We start from the raw sequence: 21,641 nt of genomic DNA, 5'->3' as shown, positions 1-21,641 counted from the left end.
GTATCTCATAGCCAGCAGGCCAGACATCATGTTCTCAGTCTGCTATTGTGCCTGATTCCAAGCTAACCCACGCGAACCTCACATGCTAGCAGTGAAGAACATCTTTCGCTATCTGAAGCGAACTTCCTCTCTCGGTCTATGGTATCCAGCCAACTCAGGTTTCTTTGTCCAAGCATTCTCAGATGCTGACTTAGGGGGTGTAGATTGGATCGTAAAATCACTACTGGAGGATGCCAATTTCTTGATGGTAATTTGGTTAGCTGGAAATCAAAGAAACAAACATGTGTCTCTCTCTCCACGGCTGAAGTTGAATATATAGCCGCCACCTCATGCACATCTCAGGTTGTTTGGATACAGAGTCAGCTTAGGGACTATGGGCTGAACATGAAGAAAACCCCACTATATTGTGACTCTGAAAGTGCAATTAGGATTTGCCATAACCCAGTGCAACACTCGAATACAAAGCACATAACACTGCAGTATCACTTTATCAAGGATCTTGTGGAAGATGGTAACGTAGAAATTCATTTCGTTAGGACCACTAATCAATTAGCAGATATATTCACTGAGGCTTTACCTGAAGCAAGTTTCAATAAGATCTTACAAGGCCTAGGAATGATGGAAGCAGAATCAGTACCAAAATCGCATTCGCTTCATTAAAGGTAAGAAGCGAAATAGAGCAAACGCTCGGTCTATTTCGGGTTCGGTTCACCCGAGAACCGAAATGAACCGAACGCTTGGTCTATTTTGGGTTCGGTCCTTCTGAACTCGTTCGCTTCTTTTCATTAAAAGGGATTTCGGTTGTATTCTTTTGTATACTCTTTTCCATACTCATTTTTTATGTTTTTCTTTTCATTTTTTTATTCTTTTCATAAAATCCAAAAATATTTTTCTTTTTGTTTTGTTAAATTTTTTTTCACAAAATACAAAAATATCTTTCCTTTTATTTAATTTTTCTCATGCTTTTCTTTGTATAAATGCTACTCTCGATGGTGAAGCTCAAGTAGGTATAAATTATTTTCTATGAATTAGTTAAGTGTCCCTAGATGCATGCTGCTACATGTTGACCAAAGCCTCTACAAATTTTGAGTGAAGCCTTAATAATGTGATATATACAAATCATGTTTTCCCAAACTAGGCTGTTACATTCACTCTAATCATGAGCTAGCTTACTCTTCTCATATTGAGTTTAGAGTTTTCTGCTTGGTCACTCTTTTATTGTAGAGGTACATTCGCTTCTTAAACCACCTCCATCATATTTCTCCATTACACTTCATCTCATTCATGTAACCCTTGAGACTCTCAGGACTTACCACTGAGGTTTATAGTTATACAAAAATCTATGTTTATGATCTTAGTCTCGTGTCGTTACGTACTAAGTGAAACCCATAATTCAATACTCTTAATGCATTGACGGTGAACAATTACTATGTTCTAGCTTTCACCAATGAAATCTCTTTTTATTTTGAGAGATCCTTTTGAAAATGTCTATCACCAAGACTTTTCTTCCCCAAGGATCCAGTTATATTTTTTTTTGAGATTTCTCAGTTTCCACAAGTTAATAAATACATATCAAACCTACTTGTTCAACAGGCCACATTGGTCTCGCAAGTACTTCATTCTCTTTTGGTCTCATATTGAGTACCGAAATTTGAATTGAAGAGAAAGCCACCCTTACAAGCCTTATCTCTAAAAGATGCCTTTCACTACCTCTTAATAGGCACTTGATCGTATTCTAACGGGAAACCACCCAGACACTTTGAAGTCTCTCTTGACTTGAAAGGAAGAGATTCTTGCCCGGGATCTACTGTTTCATGTCTTAATTGACATCACAATATCTCATAAAGTTTTATTTATTTCTTTATCATTCACACTCTATGCACGAAAATATTTGATTTTCCAAATGTCTGGTTGTAATTAACATGAGCTAATTTTTACAGCTTGGGTTCTAAAAAGCATTATGATGATTTTTAATCGATAAGATAAAGGTGACGACGATTCATGTATGTGGGTGACGTTTTAGATAAAGTACTTGGATGAGTCAGCAATTATCCAATCGTTTCGTCGATTTGAAAAAGGTACTTTATATGGAAAGGCGCGTAAAAAGTGAAACATCTTTTCTCTCTCATGCGTCATCATTGGGGTTGCCAACTGTCTACTCCCCATCGTATTCGGAGCTGTTTCACAAAAGGACAAGATTTTAGGCGGATCTTTCTCTCTCCTACTCTCACGTATAAAAGGATTTCTCACGATCAACTTTACTCTTTTACCACTCACAAATCTTCTAAAAGCAAAAGGCAATTTCTCTCACTGTTCATCTTCTTCCTCTTAAGCTTCATCAATGGAGGAATCGTCTTCTGTTCAAGATACCTCTGTTCACTCCAACCTTCTGACCATTAAGCCACAACAAAACCTCATCATTGAACTTACACCATTCATCTATGAACCCTACATGTTGTACGTGGTAGAATGCCTCAAATACTCTCCACTTATCGATGCTCTTACAAAGGTGGAAATGGTTCTCATGTCTTGCCTCTCTCACATCTATTCAACCGCTTATTATGACAAGGTTGCTGAGAGGATTCACTTTGACATTCACAACAAGAAGACCTAGATTTCCAAGAATCGCTTCTGTGCCCTACTTGGTCTTGCTCACGAACCAACCCTGGTAAACCCTGATTCCATCACCACAGGTCAATTGTTCTCCATGTTCTACAATATGGGGTACACTAAAACTGTAACCACTGTCACGAAGTTCAAGAAGACTTGTCTTCCCCCACAATGGAATGACCTTTTTACTCTCTTATTCAAGGGACTCTCAGAGCGTAGCGCTAGATCAAATGGAGCAAGCAAGTCATTTATGACTATGCTTTATGGGTTGTATAATGGTGTAAATCTGGACTTTGGGGCGGTCATATGGCAACAACTTGTTCAGAGTTTATACTCTTCTTCTCGCCATTCTGAGATTTCATGTGGCAGGTACTGGTCAATTATCACAAAGTGGGCAATGGATCGTCTTCACGGTCCAGTCATGGCGGACTCCCTTCTCTCATCCATCGCCACATTTCACACAACGAAGATTATCGTCACAGATCCTTCCAAGTTTCTCTTCATTGGATCGATTCCAGAAGCTATGTATGCCTGTGTGTCTGAGGCAAGTAACGTCATTCAAGAATACACGAAGCTTTCTTCTTCGGGTCCAAGGGAACTCACTCCTGCTATGCTTCGCTCTATAGAGGAAGCAGACAAGCCTGCAAAGAGGGGAAAGAAACCAGAAAAACAAAAGGATGTGAGAGTCATTAAACCAACTAAGGGGCAAACCCCAAAGAAATGAAAGTCAGACAAAACTGCTCCTTCACAGCTTAAGCAGAAGAAGCTCAAAAAGCCAGCCCGGAGACTTATTCTTCAATCCTCTAGTGATTCAGATTCTGAGTATGTTCCTCCAAGCAACAAACCTCCTACTCCTACTGAATCAGAGAGCGAAAGCTCTGACGAGGAGCTTCGGTTCGTGGTGATACTCCACCTAGATCTCCCACACCTGAGGTACCTGTTCGCTCCCCAGTTCCTTCTTCTCCATCGGCTTCTATTCCAATTTCCTTACCAACAACATTCCCAGTTATCACATCCCAACCTACATCTACAATTCCTATTCCCACTCCTCTCTTTTCTGAAGCAACCAAAACTACCACCACTGGAGTTCAAACCAACATATCTGATACGAGGGTTCGGTCTTCAGTCCTAGAAACAACCAAACCATTATCTCCCACACCTTCAACCGAAACCAACACCGTCCTTGGTGGCGAAGACATGGAATTTGATTCCTTCTACTATAGCCCTTATCATGTTCAAAGTGATGAAGATGATGATGCTCCTCTTACCAAAAAGCATCTCAAGGAGCTGAATGCCAAACTTGACACTCTCATGGCCTCTTCTTCCTCTAACAATCCCAATTCTGAATCTATTATTCAAAATATGATTGAATCCTTTGTCAAAGCACACGAGGCTTCCATTTCTCATGCCACAACAGCTATTACCGCTTCAACCAAAGTGTGTACAGACGCGACCGAAAAATTCGATAAACTAATTCAAGATGCTAACATTTTTCTTGAGTCCTTACAGGGAGCAGCTGAGTTGAACGCTTCTAAAGTGACCAACTCAATAACCAAACTCGAAGAAGCATTTGCCGCTGAGAAGAAAATTTTTTTCAGTCTTCTCCACGATATTCAAAAGGACAATGCTGCTTTTCTTTCCTCTCTCAATGAGCGTTTCACCAAGCTTCAAGATGATCTAGCCATGGAGAACTCACTCATGGATGAGCTTGCTCGCAAGACCACTCAACTCAAGACCAAAAATCTCCAACTTTATCAAGCAAACAACGAGGTCAATCAACTTCGCTCTAAAAGGGTTGTAGTCAAAAGTTGTGTCTCCGACATCCACGCTATTATCTTCAGCGTTTTGGAGGCTCATGACCCTATTCTGACTATTTCATTTAGACGCCATCTTGCTGACAAATTCCGTCCTGCCCATGGGATTTTGAGTCGCACTGAAGGTGTTTCAGAGGCAATGGTTCCTCCGAAACAAGGGGGAGAAGGATTCTCATCTTCGTCTCAACCTCCTCCTAAGTCTCAACCTCCTCCCGCTTCCCAGCCAGAACAACAGAAAACTAAGCATGCTTCAGGTTCGAGTCCTAAGGATAAAGGCAAGGGTCCAATAGTGGATGACAACATGAGGAAGAGGAAAAAATCGCTGATGCTTTGAAGCGAAAGGCAAGGGAAAGGGAAATCGATCTCAATGCCAAAATTGTAAAAGAAGCTGAAGAAAGAGAAAGGAGATTAAAGGGGGCTCAGGATCTCCTAGAAAGCAAGAAAACCCTTTTTTCCCTTCTGGGCGTTGGAGAAGCTTCTCAAAGAAGCCATTGACTCTCCTAGCATTCATTGGCTTGAGCCAATAGTGTCTTTGGACCGTGAAAACACAAAGGACTCTCAATTTGATATGTCTATCACCCGAAAGGTGTTTGTGTTTCACTGCTTTCTTCCCGTTGTAGAAGTCCCACATCCAGACCCGACGGTTGATCGTGAGCTCATCGACTACTACTTGGAGTTCTCTCAACCTCAATATATCACTTAGAGTGCTCAGAAAATCATCACAGTTCGGGTCTTTAAGCCTCAAGCAGCAGGAAAGTTCATCAACGTCAAGTTCAAAGTCAATAGAGGTTCGGCTTTGTCTGAGCATACCTTCTCTCTTGCTGATCTGCCCAATCTTAATCCTCATGATTGGATTGTCCTGCATAACATTCTACTCTCCAACCCAGTTGAGTATGAGCCAATTATTGATCATCTTAAAATATTGTTAGTCTGCTACGTTCTGGAGGTAGCTAACATGGATCAAGAGGTCGCTTCTATTCTCAGGAAGAAGCCCACTGTTTTGCCAGTTGGTTCTGCAAGTGATGTCAACAAGATGAAGATGGGAAAGATTGATCTGGTCTTAAATTTTTTGATGTTCACCAAACAGGATGGTAAGAAATTCCTGTTCGCTTTGACAGATAAACATCTCTTTACTACTTCGTGCTTGGAGTATGTTCTGGGGATTATTCACAAATGCAAGCAGAACAGTGAAAGAGACAAGAAGTACTTCACTGATATGATAAGATGGTATATCCACTTTCTCCATGTTCTTCTTGCAGTAATTCCTTGTTTGTTCAAAGTAGTGAAGTGAACTGCTGCCAATCAACCGAAGTGAAGGTCTCGCCCCAATTAACGCAAATGGGGAGATTGTTGGTATTATGATATTGCGTCTTGGGCTCGTTCCTTTTAGCCCAGTTTTGTAGCCGGTTTGGGCCTGTCCAACCGTGCATTATTTTATTCTAGGGTTTTAGTATTTAAGGTGCCTGCATGCATCCTTAGGTTAAAACACTTTTATTATTCTCTTCATTGCATTGTAAAACCCTAGCTCGCCTCTAAAGTGGAAGTTCTTTATCGAGCTCTGTTGAGGCGTGAATATGTTTGAATCATAAGCTTCATATTGATTCTATATTGTGTTCTTTTTCTTGTTTTATTGAATAGTTTGTTCTTTATTAGTATACATGTGAAAGATCTAAAAGATCTAGAGAGTTATTCTCATCAGCTTCCAATATTTTCATGCTTGATGCTTCTTGTCTGTAGAAGTCTTTCCCTTCTGTGAAGAACATTTTACTTATGGATTCAGAAGGATTGTGTGTATCTGTGAAGTGCTATTCAGATGAGCAGGCAACTAATAGATAAAAAAAGTATTTGAAAAGTCCTTGTTTACCAAGACTCAAAAGACAAATGCACGAACATAATGTATGTATTAAAGTGTTTGTTGTTGTATGTACTTATAGTTTATATTCTACAAATTTCCTTTCATTGATGTGCGTACAACTTAACTGAGATTATAATTATCATAAACTTAAATGGAAAATATGAAAATTTATCTTGGATTTAAATGCAGTGGAGATAAAAATGTTTGAGAACAACATTATTGTAACTTCCCAAAAATTTACTGAAATTTTCTTATTTTAAAAACAATAAACCATATAAATAAATTGTTCCAAAACCAATCTAAGTGATTATATCATTTAAACATTAGAGTAAAAATCATAAAATGCTAATGTGGAACAACTTTGGGGGATGTTGTGTAGTCACATGGGGGCTCTTCCCTTTGGATCCAGAAGTACCTAAAACTGTAAACATAAAACCGTAAGCACAAAGCTTGGTGAGTTCACCAAAATACCACGTACCATACATACAATAAAGATTGTTATGTGTCATCCATAGTCTTATAATTGTCATCATGTCATTAGCCATATCATGGTCTTTCCTTGCCATGCCAAGGGCCAAAACTCAAGTCTCAAAAACAAGTGCCAAGAGCCACCTCTTGGTGTGCCATGTAAGTATCACAAAGACAACTAGCATCCTACATATAACTGCCAGGGTCCAGACCCTGGTCTTGCATACAATTTTTCGGGAGCCATATCCAAGTCTTTCATACAGTTGTTAGGGGCCACCCTTGGTCTTCCTGTATAACATAATCCAATGGCCCGACTTTGGTGCCTTTAACCCCCAAATATAGTGAGGAAACTCACCTTAATCTGACGATAACCGAATCACACACGCGCTGCTACTACAAGTGCTCCTCACATTGAACATATCAAAACCAAACCTAATCAATAATCAGGGTGATAGCCCATCATCAAAATCCGTTTCTTATTCTTTTTCCATTAAGGGTAAAAGACCATTTTACCCCTTCCAAGCTACCCACCCAATATATGTTGGATTAGGTGTCTAAGACCATAACTATTTTGGTATGTACTTAACCCGATTATGAGCATGGTCCTTTTGGGTTGCCTTCACCATAGCAACTAGTAGGATGAATTATGGAGAAAGAGGATTAATTATGATTTATTACTATATTATGCGAATAATATATTAAAAGAGAAATCATATTATTTAATTAGTATTGATCATAAATTAATCTAGAATTAATTTGTGATCAAAAGAGACTGATTAAATTAGCGGGGACTGATTATGTAAATCAATACGTAATATTTATAATTTGGGCTCATGGACCTTATTGGTATAAGGTGGATGAAATCTCTATGAGAGTCCATAAAGATTTCGTCCAAGGCCTTTCCATTAAGGAGTCCATATGTTGCTTAGGGCCTAAGCAAGGGAATTAGGGTTTCCATGTTGATAACCCTACAACCCTCAACTATAAAAGGACCCCAAAGGCTCCCAAAAAGTGACTAACCCTTCTAAGAGAACCCTTGGAGGTTTTGAAGCCTCCTCCTCTCTATCATATTCTTCATTGTTGCTAGTGGTGTTTGTGATTCCATTAGAGGTGCAACACATGGGACACTAATCTTTCAAGAGTCAAGGACTTTGTGGATTGTTGCTACATAACAAGTAAGGTAAGATTCCAAACCCTTATTTACATATGAATTTTGTTTTTAGACATGTTAGATTAGGGTTTATGTAACATCCCGTTATTTTCTACTTGTAAAGGCAATTTGGTCAACTTAAATCTTATTCTATCTTTAATGGGTTAGATTAATATTTTATAAGTGTTTACACCTTGTATTCAAGGTGTTATATGTTCAAGAAAGGAAAGAGTTAGAACCGAGAAACTTCGCATCTATTTTCTTCTCTCTTCCCTTCGGACCACAAACATGGGCCACAAACCCACAGACCGTGAACAACCTCGCATGGCTGCGAACCTCCTCGGACATTGAACAACTTTGCATAGCCGTGAACTCTTCTCGGATTTTGTTCTCGTTCGCAAACCGCCTTTGGGCCGTGAAATTCTCGACTGTGAACCCGAAGATCTTATCTCCTCGAGATGTGTTAGTGCCGAAGACTCCTAGGTATATATACAAATGTGACTGATTTTTCTCTCATTCAACACACTCCAACCACAAACACTCTCATTCTCTCTCTAGTAGCAAGGGCTGAAAACCTCCCCTCTCCTCAAGAACATCAAGTATTCTTCATCTTTATCAAACAATCACCTTCAAATCTTCATATACTTGGGCCAAAAACACTTGAATGTTCAAGTGTTCATCAATTCATCAAGAGCATCAGCCGAAAACCCAAGAACATCCTCACTTTATGGCCGTGAACTCAAGAACATCAAATGTTCTTGGGTCGTGAACACCTCTTCTGGTCGTGAACAGCTTACAACTTTCAAACTTTGCTTTTAACGCTCTTATTTGTAAGTTAAACTTGCAAATTAATCCATTTCCTATCATATTTGTGAACATATTCTCTAAAAATATGCATATATATTATTTGAAATACTTATAGGACTCAAAATCTAACTCGTGGAAATAACATCCTAAATCAAGTCTCCAATCAAGTCACTCACAAAAGGTGAGTTCATACCCCTACATTTTTATGATTTTTAACTATTTTTTTTGGGGGGATACAAGTGAAACACAATAAAATTGTGCTAATATCTTAAAAGATTTTTAAGTGTTTTAGTATATTTTAAATTGTTATAATTGTTAAAAATTACATATTTATATCTGTATAAATTATATAATTTGGATTCAGAAGATTTAGAATATGTAATTTGACCAAATTTACCATTCCTTGTTTGGTTGTGGGCTTGGGGTAAAGTTATTTAATCGAAGATCTAATTAATCACAATTATATAAATATTACATTTATATAAATATAAAATGATTTTCAAACTGTTTGATACAACATGAGTACAAACACGAAATTTCATGCAATAGCAGTACTACAGATTCATAATGGAAAACAAATAGCTAAACTATAATAGGTATAGTTTAGAGGACTCATTCATTGGTTTCAAGTTTCAAAGTACATAACAGGAAAACAAACATAGTACATAACAGAAAACAAATAGAGGACAACTGTTAGAAAACAAACAGATTACTTTAGTGAAAACAAACCTATAAACTACATTCTATACAGTTTATGAAACTTACTTACAATGTATTTATTACATAGTAATTCTTCAATGTTCTACGCGTAATCATCAATATAGCATTTGTGAGATTAACTTCATGTAATTTTCTAAGTACCAACCAAGTCCTGAAATTATAACCAGAGTCTCCTGGAGGGAGAGCACGACACTTGTATAAAGATCTATACGGGACTGACAATCCCACTCTTGAACTGCTAGCTACAGTTAGGCAGGCATGCCTGGGGTGACAAATGTCTTACATATTACGACGCCTGAAGAACGTCATGTTCAGGCGATCCTAGGTCATCTAGTATTGTTATAATAACTCATAATTTGATATTGAACCAAATGATTATTGTATGAATAAGTAACACTTCACATAGTTTTATCTAATTATAAAACTATAATACAATATCTTACAAGTATAAACATGGAATACTATTTCAATTCAGAGAAAACATACTTTCCTTAGTCTTATGAGAACTAAAATACATGGATATCCTAGAAATGATTTCTTCTCCTAAAGGAAAGAAATTGGGCATGGTCAAAAGTTTTGATCATAAGAGAAAAGCTAGTTCTGAAAAGGTTCCATGTGCAAATTCCAAAGAGTCCATTTGTTTCTACTGCCATGAGAAGGGACATTGGTTACGAAGCTGACGAATCTACCTGAAGGATCGCAATGATGGGAGAGTCGAGCTGCATGACTCTACTTCAGGTAAATCCAATATCTAACTCTATTAAGTTCATATTTGTAGATTCTTAATACATGATGTGATAAGATTGCATTTTGATGTTTAGTAGCATAGTTTTTCATTTGTACTTGAGTTGTAAGGACAATTTTTTCTGCATTTTTTATAAATAAAATAAATTTTGATTTTTGTCTTATTTATATATCCTTGCAATGGTAGTAGTGAAAATTTAATGTTTATATGTTTCTATTGAAATATGGATGTGATTCTTAGTTATGTTATTTGTGTAAATGTCGATAATTTACCAAATAAGGAATGATTCTCATCACCCAAGTTTCAATTGGACAGAAACTTGGAATCATGCAACTGGTATTGTATGATGAATGAAAACCTTTGTATTTGGGAAATTGAGACTAATTCATTGTTCACATATAGATGTGAGTCAAGTGAACGACTTGGGGATCTAGTACACATAGTTGTGCACTAGTCAAGTCCACCACAAAGAACAATAAGACCATTCATCATGATTTGCTAAAAGTTTAGTTAATATGGTTATGCTTAAAAGTTTAAGAGTGATTCTGAATCATTGGAAAAGTTTCAATAATAGCAGAACAAATAAGAAGAGTCAATTAGGCAAAAAGATAAAAGTTTCTTCATTCTGAAAAGAAGGGAGAGTTATTTTTTTATGATCATCTTAATGATTATGAAACCCTATCATAATTCATCCTCTTAGGACAACGTAGTGCACTAGTGTAACTAAGAAGAGGAATCAGGAATTGTTGAAATGATTAAATCAAAAAGTGAATCATTCTACGTTTCAAAAGGTCAAGTCTTAGAGTTATACCCCAAGATTGTGTATTGAGTGACATGTCTTAAGTAAGTAACACATCACAAAATGTAGAGTAGAAATGTTTCTCGCTCTTGCACATTTTAAAAAATTGCTAAGTTGTGATGTCTTGGATAAGATAAAGACCAACAAAGACCAATTGTGTGTTGTGTGTTTATCTTGATAAGAATCCGCACTAACTCTTGAATATTTGTTTGTCAAGGAATGTTTTTTGACAAGAGAATCTTATATGTCAAAAAGTTAGTGGGAGTCTTAAGGATCTTGAAAAGGATTTCAAGAACTAATCTAGTGTAAACCTATTTCTTTGACATATTATTATTTTTGTGCCATTCCTGACAAGTTAACTATGCATGTGAGTTCTACGAGTCCTCATTTGACTGCATAAAAGCAAAGCACCTTGATGAGTAAAAGTTCATTGATCGGTGAGGGTGAGCTGCTCAACAACTAGGAAGACATGGTAGGCCCTCGTGCTCCCAAGTGGCAAGAGATCGAGATTGAACAAGTTCGATCCATAAGAGTTTGGATTTTTCACAACATTTGTCTTACGATGATGGTTATGAAAAATTCACATGGATAGGAACACATACACCATAAAATCGAGTTACAAGGTTTCTCTCTATTTCATGAAAATGATTGTGAGGAAAAACTTTTATTAAGAAGTTTTTAAGAAGACAACATTATGTAATTTGCATTTCTCGAATTCGATTATGATCACGACATCCCTCTTCATAGTTCGAATTGTGAGCAATGGCAAAAGGATATGAACATTTGGTACTTATTGCTACAAGTTCTATAATTATTTAGACACACATATGAGTTATATAAGGAAAGGTGTATAAGTTTGAGAAGCTTAGGTAAAGTCTTATATAAGCATCTCATATCAGAAATATGAATTTTGGAAGTTAATAAGTATTGATTTCTAGAGGTCCAGCTGTTTTCTGAATACATGTCAAAGCTAGTGGGAACATAAGTCTTATGCTGGTCAGGAAATAATTATCATGTTAATGGGAGTATGATTATTATATTAAGTATTGCAAGTTAACAATATTAATTATAAAAAACAAAAGGTTTCAATTCGCAAAGTTGCAGAGATTGAAAAGTTGTTTTACTATAATTAAGGGAGAGAATATTATACTTCATTTCAAATCTAAAAGCTTAGATTGAGAAATTTTAATCAAATTTAGTCACAGGACATATATGAATGTTATGTTGAAAAGATTTAACATAAGGGCATTCTATATATTTCAATATTATAGCAAGAGACTAGGAAAGTACCATGTCTTTATGTAAGACATTATGTATCGTATCCCATATGCTTCAGGTATAGGATCGATTGCATATGCTGTAATATTCATCCGTTCTATCTATTCCAAATGCCTAGGGCATTACTGCGAAGGGGTTTCCTCAACAATAGATGTCCTAAAGGCAACCATGAGGGGGATAGAGTACACCGGTGAACACATCATTCACAACACATACAGGTTATGAACCTGTCAGCGTTCCACTGGACTGTCTAGAAAGAGTCATCGGTCGTCATCCATACTACGCTAGATGACTAGATCAACCACAACATTGAGGCCTCTCATCATTTTTACTTCATCACACATCAACTATCTACCCACGCTTTACCCAAAATTTTTGTATATATATATATATATATATATATATATATATATATATATATATACACACACACACAACTTAAAACCAGTATAATATATTCATGCAATACTCATTCCAAATAACAGATAATATATAAACACATAGCACATATTTTATAAAGAAATAATGCATATCTATGTGTTAGAAGAAAGCAACTACACACTCACTTGATAAGACGATGCTCGGACAGCACTACGGCTCTTAAAATAATAATCTTCGATGAAACCGGGATATCTTCCAAAAACCGGGCTTCTCGCGGGCAAAGCTTTAACTCGGAAACTCTTTTATTCTCGGGATCTTTAGGGCTTCGGGTCTCGTTTCGGGTCTCGGGATGATACAGGGGCTTCGGGGGGTATTTGTTGCCAAGTAGAAGAAAGAAAAAGGGTGAAGAAGTGAAAATTAGCAAAAAAGATCTACAGCCCTCGTGTTCTATTTATAGGGTGCTAAACCCCGATTTACGTTGGGCGTACTCCGCTGTCGACATGTACGCTGGGCGTATGCCTAGTACGCTGGCGTACTAGGTGGATCAGACCGGACGCGTCACGACTTCGGATAAGCTCCAAATTAATATTTTTATTTATTTATTTTATTTATTTAAAAACTACAGAAATTCATAACTTTTGCATACGAGCTCTGTTTTTGACGTTCTTTATATCCATGCGTAGGTGTGACTATGCTCTACGACTTTCGTTTAGACTCTGTCAGCTAATTTTGACTTTATTTTTATTATATTATTTTTAGTAGGCCGGGACAGGAAAACTCCGTTAGAAATTCATAACTTCTTCATCTGACGTCCGTTTTCATCTGTCTTTTTACCGTTGGACTACTATCGACGAGATCTTCGATTCTCGTTTAGATTGTTTCAGCTAGAAATCACTCGATCTCATATTCGAACTTTGGGCTGCATACTGCTAAATCGAAACTTAGAAAAATCATAGCTTCCTCATACGAAGTCAGATTTAGACGCTCTTATTATGTATGCTCTCGATTTAACATATTCTACGGCTTTTGTTTAGATTACTAAGGCTGAATATCGCTCTGTCGTAAATTCACTATTTACGTCACACAGTGTCGTACCAGTTCTGTCGCAAAACTTCGATAGGTCATAACTTCTTCGTCATAACTCGAATATCGACATTCTTTACAATTTTGGAATCCTTGTCACAACCACTACAACTTCCTTCATAGATATCGGGCTTGTCTAATATTTTATTATTATGCTTATTATTGTTCTTAATTCATTTAAGCCACACAATTAAGCATAAAACACATAATACTCAAATAATACATTCTTATTATTTCAAATTGAGTTACAAAGGTTAACCTAGACTATTACATCAACATTAATGCCTAGCCCAGAAATACGGGCGTTACACCATGCGACACTTATGGGTTTTAGCCATAAGAACATCCTCTGTGCTCATACAAACCCTAATGCTTGGATCTAGGTTTCTCTATTGTACATGCAATTCATCCAAGACTATAAACCCTAGATGTAGCATATGATAAACAATATAACATATAAATTAGGGTTTAGATCATACCTTGATTGTTATGTAGCAATAACAATCTCAAATCCTTCTTGTATTGACTTTAGAAAGCTTAGAGTCACAAATGTCACTCCTCTAATGGTTTACAAACACCAAGAGCAAGAGGATGAAGAGGAGAAGAGAAGGAGGCTGCCCTAAAACGTGTGGAAACCCTAGAAGGAAGCTTGTCCATGTTTTTGGGGCATAAGGGTTCTTTAAATAGTGAGGCTATTAGGGTTATCTAACAAGGAAACCCTAATTTGGATGCTTAAGCCCTAAGCAACCCATGGGCTCCTTCCTTAAAGGCCTTTGGATGATTTCAAATGGGTTTCCCCATAGAATTCGTCCACCCCTTTAATATGGAGTCCATTAGCTCAATATTCAACTATCATACAATTGACAGTTCAAGCCCCTTAAGTTTAATTAATCTATTTTAGCCACAAACTTAATTCTTATTAATTCTTGACTAATATTAATTAAACAATATGATTTCTCCTTTAATATATTATTCTCATAATATATTAATAAATCATATTTAATCATTTCTCTCCATAATTCATCCTATCAAGTTGCTTTGGTGAAGGCAACCCAAAAGGACCATGCACCATCGGGTCAAGTACATACCAAAATAGTTATGGACTTAGACACTAATCCAACAGTCTCCCACTTGGATAAGTCTAATAACTATGTTGCGTATGACTTCAGATCCTGATCTGCAATCGTAATTTTCTAAAGCCGCTGTCAACTCTAATCCTATCAGATACGCGTGTCCTTTAGATAAGGGATCATATATTCCTCCATTCTAGATATCGTATAGACTGAGACATGGATCTAAATCATTCTCTCTGTCTATGTGCTGTTTCCCAAATTCAGATTTATGACGACTGACAACAGACTACAATTTGAACACATCAAATTAGTCTCGGCCTGGCCAAGCACTTAGGTGCCATCACTAAATCATCGAGGGGCCCACAGATATCGCTTTTATCCTACTTTGAATAAAAGGAACGGATAAACTTTGACTCAATGTGTGACAACCCGAAATTTCCGTTCTGAACAAACCATATCAAGCCAATAGAAGTAGAGCAGTTACAGTGAAAACTAAGACTTCGAGTATAAGTTTGACAGTTTTCAGGATTTTACACTTAAGGAGATATTAGGAGAGTGGGTGCACTAGGGTTTTGTGCAACACTATTATTCCAATACTCTAGGACATTAGAGTTCATTCCAGGAATAAAAATATTTTCTGCCAAAAATATCTCAGGACTATAAATAGAATTCTGAACCAAATTGGTTCATTTGTTGGATTCCATTTAGAGAAAAGTCAAAATTCTCTCTCACGGATCTTCGGGTTTTATCCCAAATTGTGAGTACTTCGATCTAGTTATTTTATATAGCTTAGATTGTGTTTAGGAACACCAATTACATAACAAATCTGCAAGATTCGGGAGTTTACCGCCCAAGAACGTTCTTGGGGAGTAAACTCCAAAAAGTGGCTTAAATGCTACCTAGTCCTTTCCCCGTGACTTGTAACTACTTTAGACTTGTATGCTAGTGTGTATAAGACTAGAAAACATCAAAATCGGATTAATAACCCAAGATTTGGGAGTTTACCACCCAAGAACACTTGGGAGTAAACTCCATTTTAAGGTCCCAAAGGGTTCCAATGACCCTCAAAGCATTAGAACTCAAACTAGAAGCCTTCATTACATATTTAGGACACCAAAACAATTAAGATTCTGGGGTAAAAGAGAGTTCACGGCCAAGGAGGTTCTTGGGCCGTGAACTCCATGTTTGGGTGCCCAAAATGCCCTAAAAGCCTTCATTTAGCCAAGAGACTAGCCTAGAACATTACCTTGATGTGTCTAATACCCAAAACAATCAAAATACCAACACCTAGGGGGGTTCACGGCCGTAAACCCATGGCCATTTGGTTCATGGGCCGAAAACTCTAAATAGGGGTGTTTTGATGCCACAAACACTTCCTAAGGCTTAGGCTTAAATTAGGACAAGTACTTTAAAGTGTTTATAGCCTAGAAAACATAAGGAATCACTAGTATTGACGAGTTTACGGCCAAGAGTAGTTCTTGGGCTGTAAACACCTATAAAGGGGTCAAATGACACCCTAACTCCTTCCTTATGCCTAGAACCCAACATAGATCATTACCCAGAAATGTTTGAGACTTGAAAACACCATAAAAACCCTCCCAAGGGAGTTTACGGCCGTAAACTCCAAGGGAATATGGTCTCTGGGCCGTAAACTCCCCAAAGGAGTTAATATGGCACCCAAACACTTGTTATAGCCTTGAAACAATTCACCACATGAGTTGTAGAATTGGTAGACACCATTTAGGGACTTGGTTGAGAGTTTACGGATAGGAGTTTACTCCCTTGGGCCGTAAACTCCAAAGAACATGGTCAGTAGACCTTAAACTCCCATTTGAGGTATTGCACTCCTTTGTTGCAACCCATTAGCCTCCTAGCACTTGACCAAAAGTGTTTTCCTCGCGTTTAAATGTTTATACTTGTATAATTAGTGTTTTAATCACTAATTATTTAAATACATATGTCTTCATATGTAATTAGGATCATTGTGTGTGTCTAAGTCTTCACTTGACACCAAGCACTTGTCCGATCCTTCCGTACGATAACAGTCCGTTCAACTCCAGTCACTTACTGCAGGTGAGTTCATACCCCTTAACTAATGTTTTAAACTATTTTTAAATGTTTTATGGGGGGGGGGGGATACAAGTAGAATCATGCTACTTATTATATCAATCACATGTGATTAATAAGTAGAATTATGCTAGTTATTACATCAATCACATGTGATTAATATACAACATTCAAATGATTTGGCTACTCATTAGCCGTTTTACCAAACAGTTTCCTTCAAATGATTTTTATAAACATTTTATATGTTTTAAACTCCTTATTACAATGTACATCTTACTCTGTATATTACATTTCAAACTGATTTACAATTGTGTTTCAAACAAATGCTTCTTTATACTTAAACTGTTATATCAAACTTATGCCTTCAAACTGTTTTATAGATTGACATCAAGTCGATCTTTTCTTAAAATAATATTTATGATCAAATGTTTTACAAAACTTAGTTATGCTTTTATATTATAAATTGCATGCCTCTATATGTATAGTTATATAAGAAATATTTAAAAGACTTAGGAAGGCTATCCACCCTATTTCCTTTTCGCGCTTGAGATGTGGTCTGGTGGGATATCGGGTACTCGTCCGAAGGTCGTTTAAATATTAGTTATATATCATGTGTACATGTATAGTCATAAAAGGTCCTTTCCAGTTCATCTCATGCCCTTGGGTAGCAATGGTATACATCCATGTTCATACGTACCAGTTAGATTACTAGTAAACTGCCATATGGGTAGTTTAGGAAGATACTAGAACTATTACTAGAACACGATATCATACAATGAGTCAGTTCATTCATGAGTCAATACTTTCTAGAACATTACAGTACATTACTATACTAGCTAGATAGGGAGCACGTACATTACAGCTAGAACAGTTCGTTACATTATACTTACATTAATACGCTAATAAAATTGTGATCCACTGTATGGGAGCATGCCTTAATTGTCATGACCCGGGTTGTAGCCAGAGTCTCTTGGAGGGAGAGCGTGAGTTTACGTATAGATCTATACTGGATTGACTATCCTACACCTTGTTGCTAGCTACAGCAGGACCAGCAGGTCTTCGGGTGCCAAACGTCATACCTTATTTTCGACTATACGTTGTCGTTGTTACCAGTCTATAGTATGGTGCAATTTATCACATGATGCCTTAATATAAATCCGGTTTAAGGTAGTTAGTACAACAGTAGTTCTTATAGAGCTACGTTTTAGTACTACATAAATTTTCCCTATACATATATTTAGTGATCTTTTCACTTAAACTATAAATGTAAAAACTATATTTTGTTAATAATAGTTACACTTGGGAAAATTACACACTCTTACAAGAAACGAACATATAGAACAGTTAAGTCTTGGTAGAAGACTACATTGAGAATAGTTAAGTCTTGGTAGAAGACATCTTTATATAATAGTAGGAATCATAGGGATTTCTAGGGTTTTTCAAACGTTTACAGTTGTTTTACAAACATCTTCATACTTACAGTTCATATACAAATTCTTACATACAAATTAAGACACTAAATACTTATGATCTCACCAGCTTCAAAGCTGATACTCGCTTTCAAAATTACTTGTATCCTCAGGTCATCATAGACAGGTACCGATGCAAGGAGAAAGGAAGATGGAGCTTGTTCAAGACTCATCTTTCATTTTGATTTATGCTATAGTGTTTATCAAAATTTGACAGAACACATGTATAATAATTATATTATTAATGTAATGGATGATGTTGTTGCTTGTTTACTACTTTTCATTGTTGTGATACTGCACATGACGTCCTCCGCCCCAGAACATTTCCGCCGTTCTTGGTTTTGGGGTGTGAGACAATGCTCGCTTGCACTCACTCACCGAATCACACAAAACAATATGTTTTATAACACCAAGTTACTGATGCGTTTACATATTATCAATGTGTAACCGACTCGCAAGATACAACTCACACATCTCGGTTTCAAGAATATAAGATGTTATCGTCTCACCAATCACTCGTGATACTATCCATGAAGTGATCCAGGTGAGCGTGGGTTTAATCCAATGCTCAAATCATATTCATAAGCACTCATGAACGTTGCATCAAACATTTGCTTATGTCTAATGCTCTTTAGACAATCCACACACCAATTCACGACAGTCTTCATTCATATCTACTTCCAACATATGAACGACTGTGGCCCGTTTGAATAATTTGACTGTTCTCAACCAATTAAATTATCCAGGAAGTCAAAACATGCAATGTGAAACACAAGAATAATACTAATCCCATATGGCCTCAAACCTTTGAGTATAAATAAAACACCTTTTTTTTATCACCATATTGATTACTCATTATTTGTTGTTTCGGGTAATCAACTTCTTACATGAATTACAACACTTGTCCCATGCTCTTAGCATACACACAATGTTTAACTACGGTTCTTACTTTGTGAAATAGATCAAATGAACACATTTCCAATCATACTCATTTCATAACTCCTAATCCCTTTTCATAAGTGAAAGAATATCAAATTTTTGCCACTTATGGAATATGTTAGATTCTAACATTTTATGCAATGATCCTTTTGTAATGTCACTGCACTAAAGTCACAATGACTATTGCCAATGAAATTACAAAGTCCTCTACCGGAGATTGTTACAAGATAATTCCATATATGTGATGTCTCTTACTCAAAGTACATTCCTTTGAACATCATTTTGCATAAAATTTCTAATCCAGACATTGATTCTTAATATCCAATTCCCAATATGGAAACCTTTCCATACTTACCATATGACAACTCATTCTCAATAAAATCTTATCTATTCATAATAATGTCGATATGGGCCATCCAATATCATGCTTCCAACTACTCAGAAGCGACCAATCCTCGACAAACTTTGGATTGTCCTTTGATAGTTTTCTAATTATCTTAGTCAAAACCGATTCTTGTCCTTTTCCCTCTAAATGCACTAGACATTTGGAAAATTTTAGAATGGTCAAATAGTATAGCATTTGCCATCGATCCTATACCCGAAGCGTATGCGACACGATGCATAATGTCTTACATAAAGATTCGATACTTTATCAAACTTCTGCCACAATATTTTATGTGCTACGTTCTCTCAGTTCGAAATATGAAGAGGAATGTCGTAATCATAATCGAATTTTAAGAACGCACTATGTTTCATTGACTAAATTTATTAACATTCCATAACCTAAGTGTTGGGTCGAAGATTCATCTATGTGTTGCGTCATTGGGCTCGGCTGTTAGTCCATTTATTTTGTGCTCCAGTTTTGGGCCTGTCCAACCGTGAGCTTGCTAGGTTTATTATATAAGTATATGCTTGCATGCATATTAGAAAAACGATTAACGCTTTAGAGAATTACGATAGTATCACAGATTTCTTTATCGTTCTTGTAAACCTCCAACCCTCTACAGTTGATGTTCTTGATCGAGCTCTTCTGAGGGTTTATTTTATAATCATTCGACACGTTTGATTCATCCTTGACTTGTTCTTTATTTTCGTGTTCTTGCTGTTTAATCATTATTTACCTGTTTGAGATCTAATCGATCTTCAAGATTAAGTTTTAATCTCATCAATTGGTATCAGAGCAGGAGGCTGTGTAATCGATACACTTCTTTTCTGTGAAAAGGTTTCAATTAGGGTTTTTTCGCAATTACTGATATTTATTGAGCCGTCATCTCATTATTGACGTATCTTGATATTTATTGTTTTGCCCTAATCTGATTTATTACAAGTCTGATCTTTAAACAGGTTATTCGATCATTATGGACGAGACGCAATCGAATCCCATCAATATTTCCAACAGCATTGGTTCAACCACGAAGATTCCCATTCTATATACCCATGATTATGAAGTCTGGGCGCATCACTTCGAAGACTATGTTATAGGATCTGAGGATAATGGATACCTCATATGGGAAGCAATTATTAATGGACCATTTTCTCATTCTGCAACGTCGAGGATTATCAAAACTCAAAAGGAGTATAATGATCTGCTGAAGGATGTTAAAGATATTGCGCAAGATGAAAAGGATAAATTCCAGTGCAATATCAAGGCGTTAAGATTGATCAGATTCGCCCTTCAGTCCGACACTTTCAGGTTGGTAAGCTCATGAACGACGGCAAAGGAAGTCTGGGATAGGCTTCGTGAACTGTACTCTACAGACGAGGATCTTGAACACTCTATCCAAACCTTGCTCTTATCTGAGTTTGGAGAATTCAGGCAAGGAGCCGAAGAAACTGTGACCCAAACGTTCGATCTCTTCAATCATCTTCTCAGCAAGATGATCAAAAATGACATCGAAAGGAAGCTTATCGAGCAGAAGGTTATGTTTCTAAATGGTCTGAGGTCAGAATGGAGAGCAGTGGTATCTATAGTTAAAGCCCATGAGCAGTTTAAATCATATTCTTTGGCGAAACTGGTGGGTATTCTCAAGTCTCAGGAGAAGATTGTGCTGCAGGAAAAGAATGTTGTCTCAAGCCTAGGTTCGCTGGCCCTCCTGTCAAAAAGTAAAGCTGTGATGGAGGATGAAGACCTCAACTTGGAGGAGTATGACCTCACGTATGAGGATTATGCTATGATGGTGTCTAACCCCAAGAGGTTCATTAAGAAGAGATTCCCCAACAACAAAAACCGAAACTGGCAGGGGAGTTATAGTTCAGAAAAGGTTAACAATGAACCGAAGGTTGAAGAGCCCAAGAAGGAACCGAAGGCAGATGGTGATTCTGGAGTAAGCTGTTACTACTGTGGAGGGAAAAACCACTATGCTAAGGATTGTGTCCTCAAAAA

At 36.9% G+C, this 21,641-nt stretch overlaps 1 pseudogene; it reads left to right on the top strand.

The window, feature by feature from the left end:
• Window positions 1–5,379: 5,379 nt before the first annotated feature.
• The window catches only part of LOC111917176 (coatomer subunit zeta-1-like), a 64,050-nt pseudogene continuing 47,788 nt past the window's right edge, over window positions 5,380–21,641 (top strand).

This window comes from Lactuca sativa, chromosome 3 (assembly GCF_002870075.4).
Source record: "Lactuca sativa cultivar Salinas chromosome 3, Lsat_Salinas_v11, whole genome shotgun sequence".
Classification (NCBI taxonomy): Eukaryota; Viridiplantae; Streptophyta; class Magnoliopsida; order Asterales; family Asteraceae; genus Lactuca; species Lactuca sativa.
This window is presented reverse-complemented; position numbering and strand designations above follow the sequence as displayed.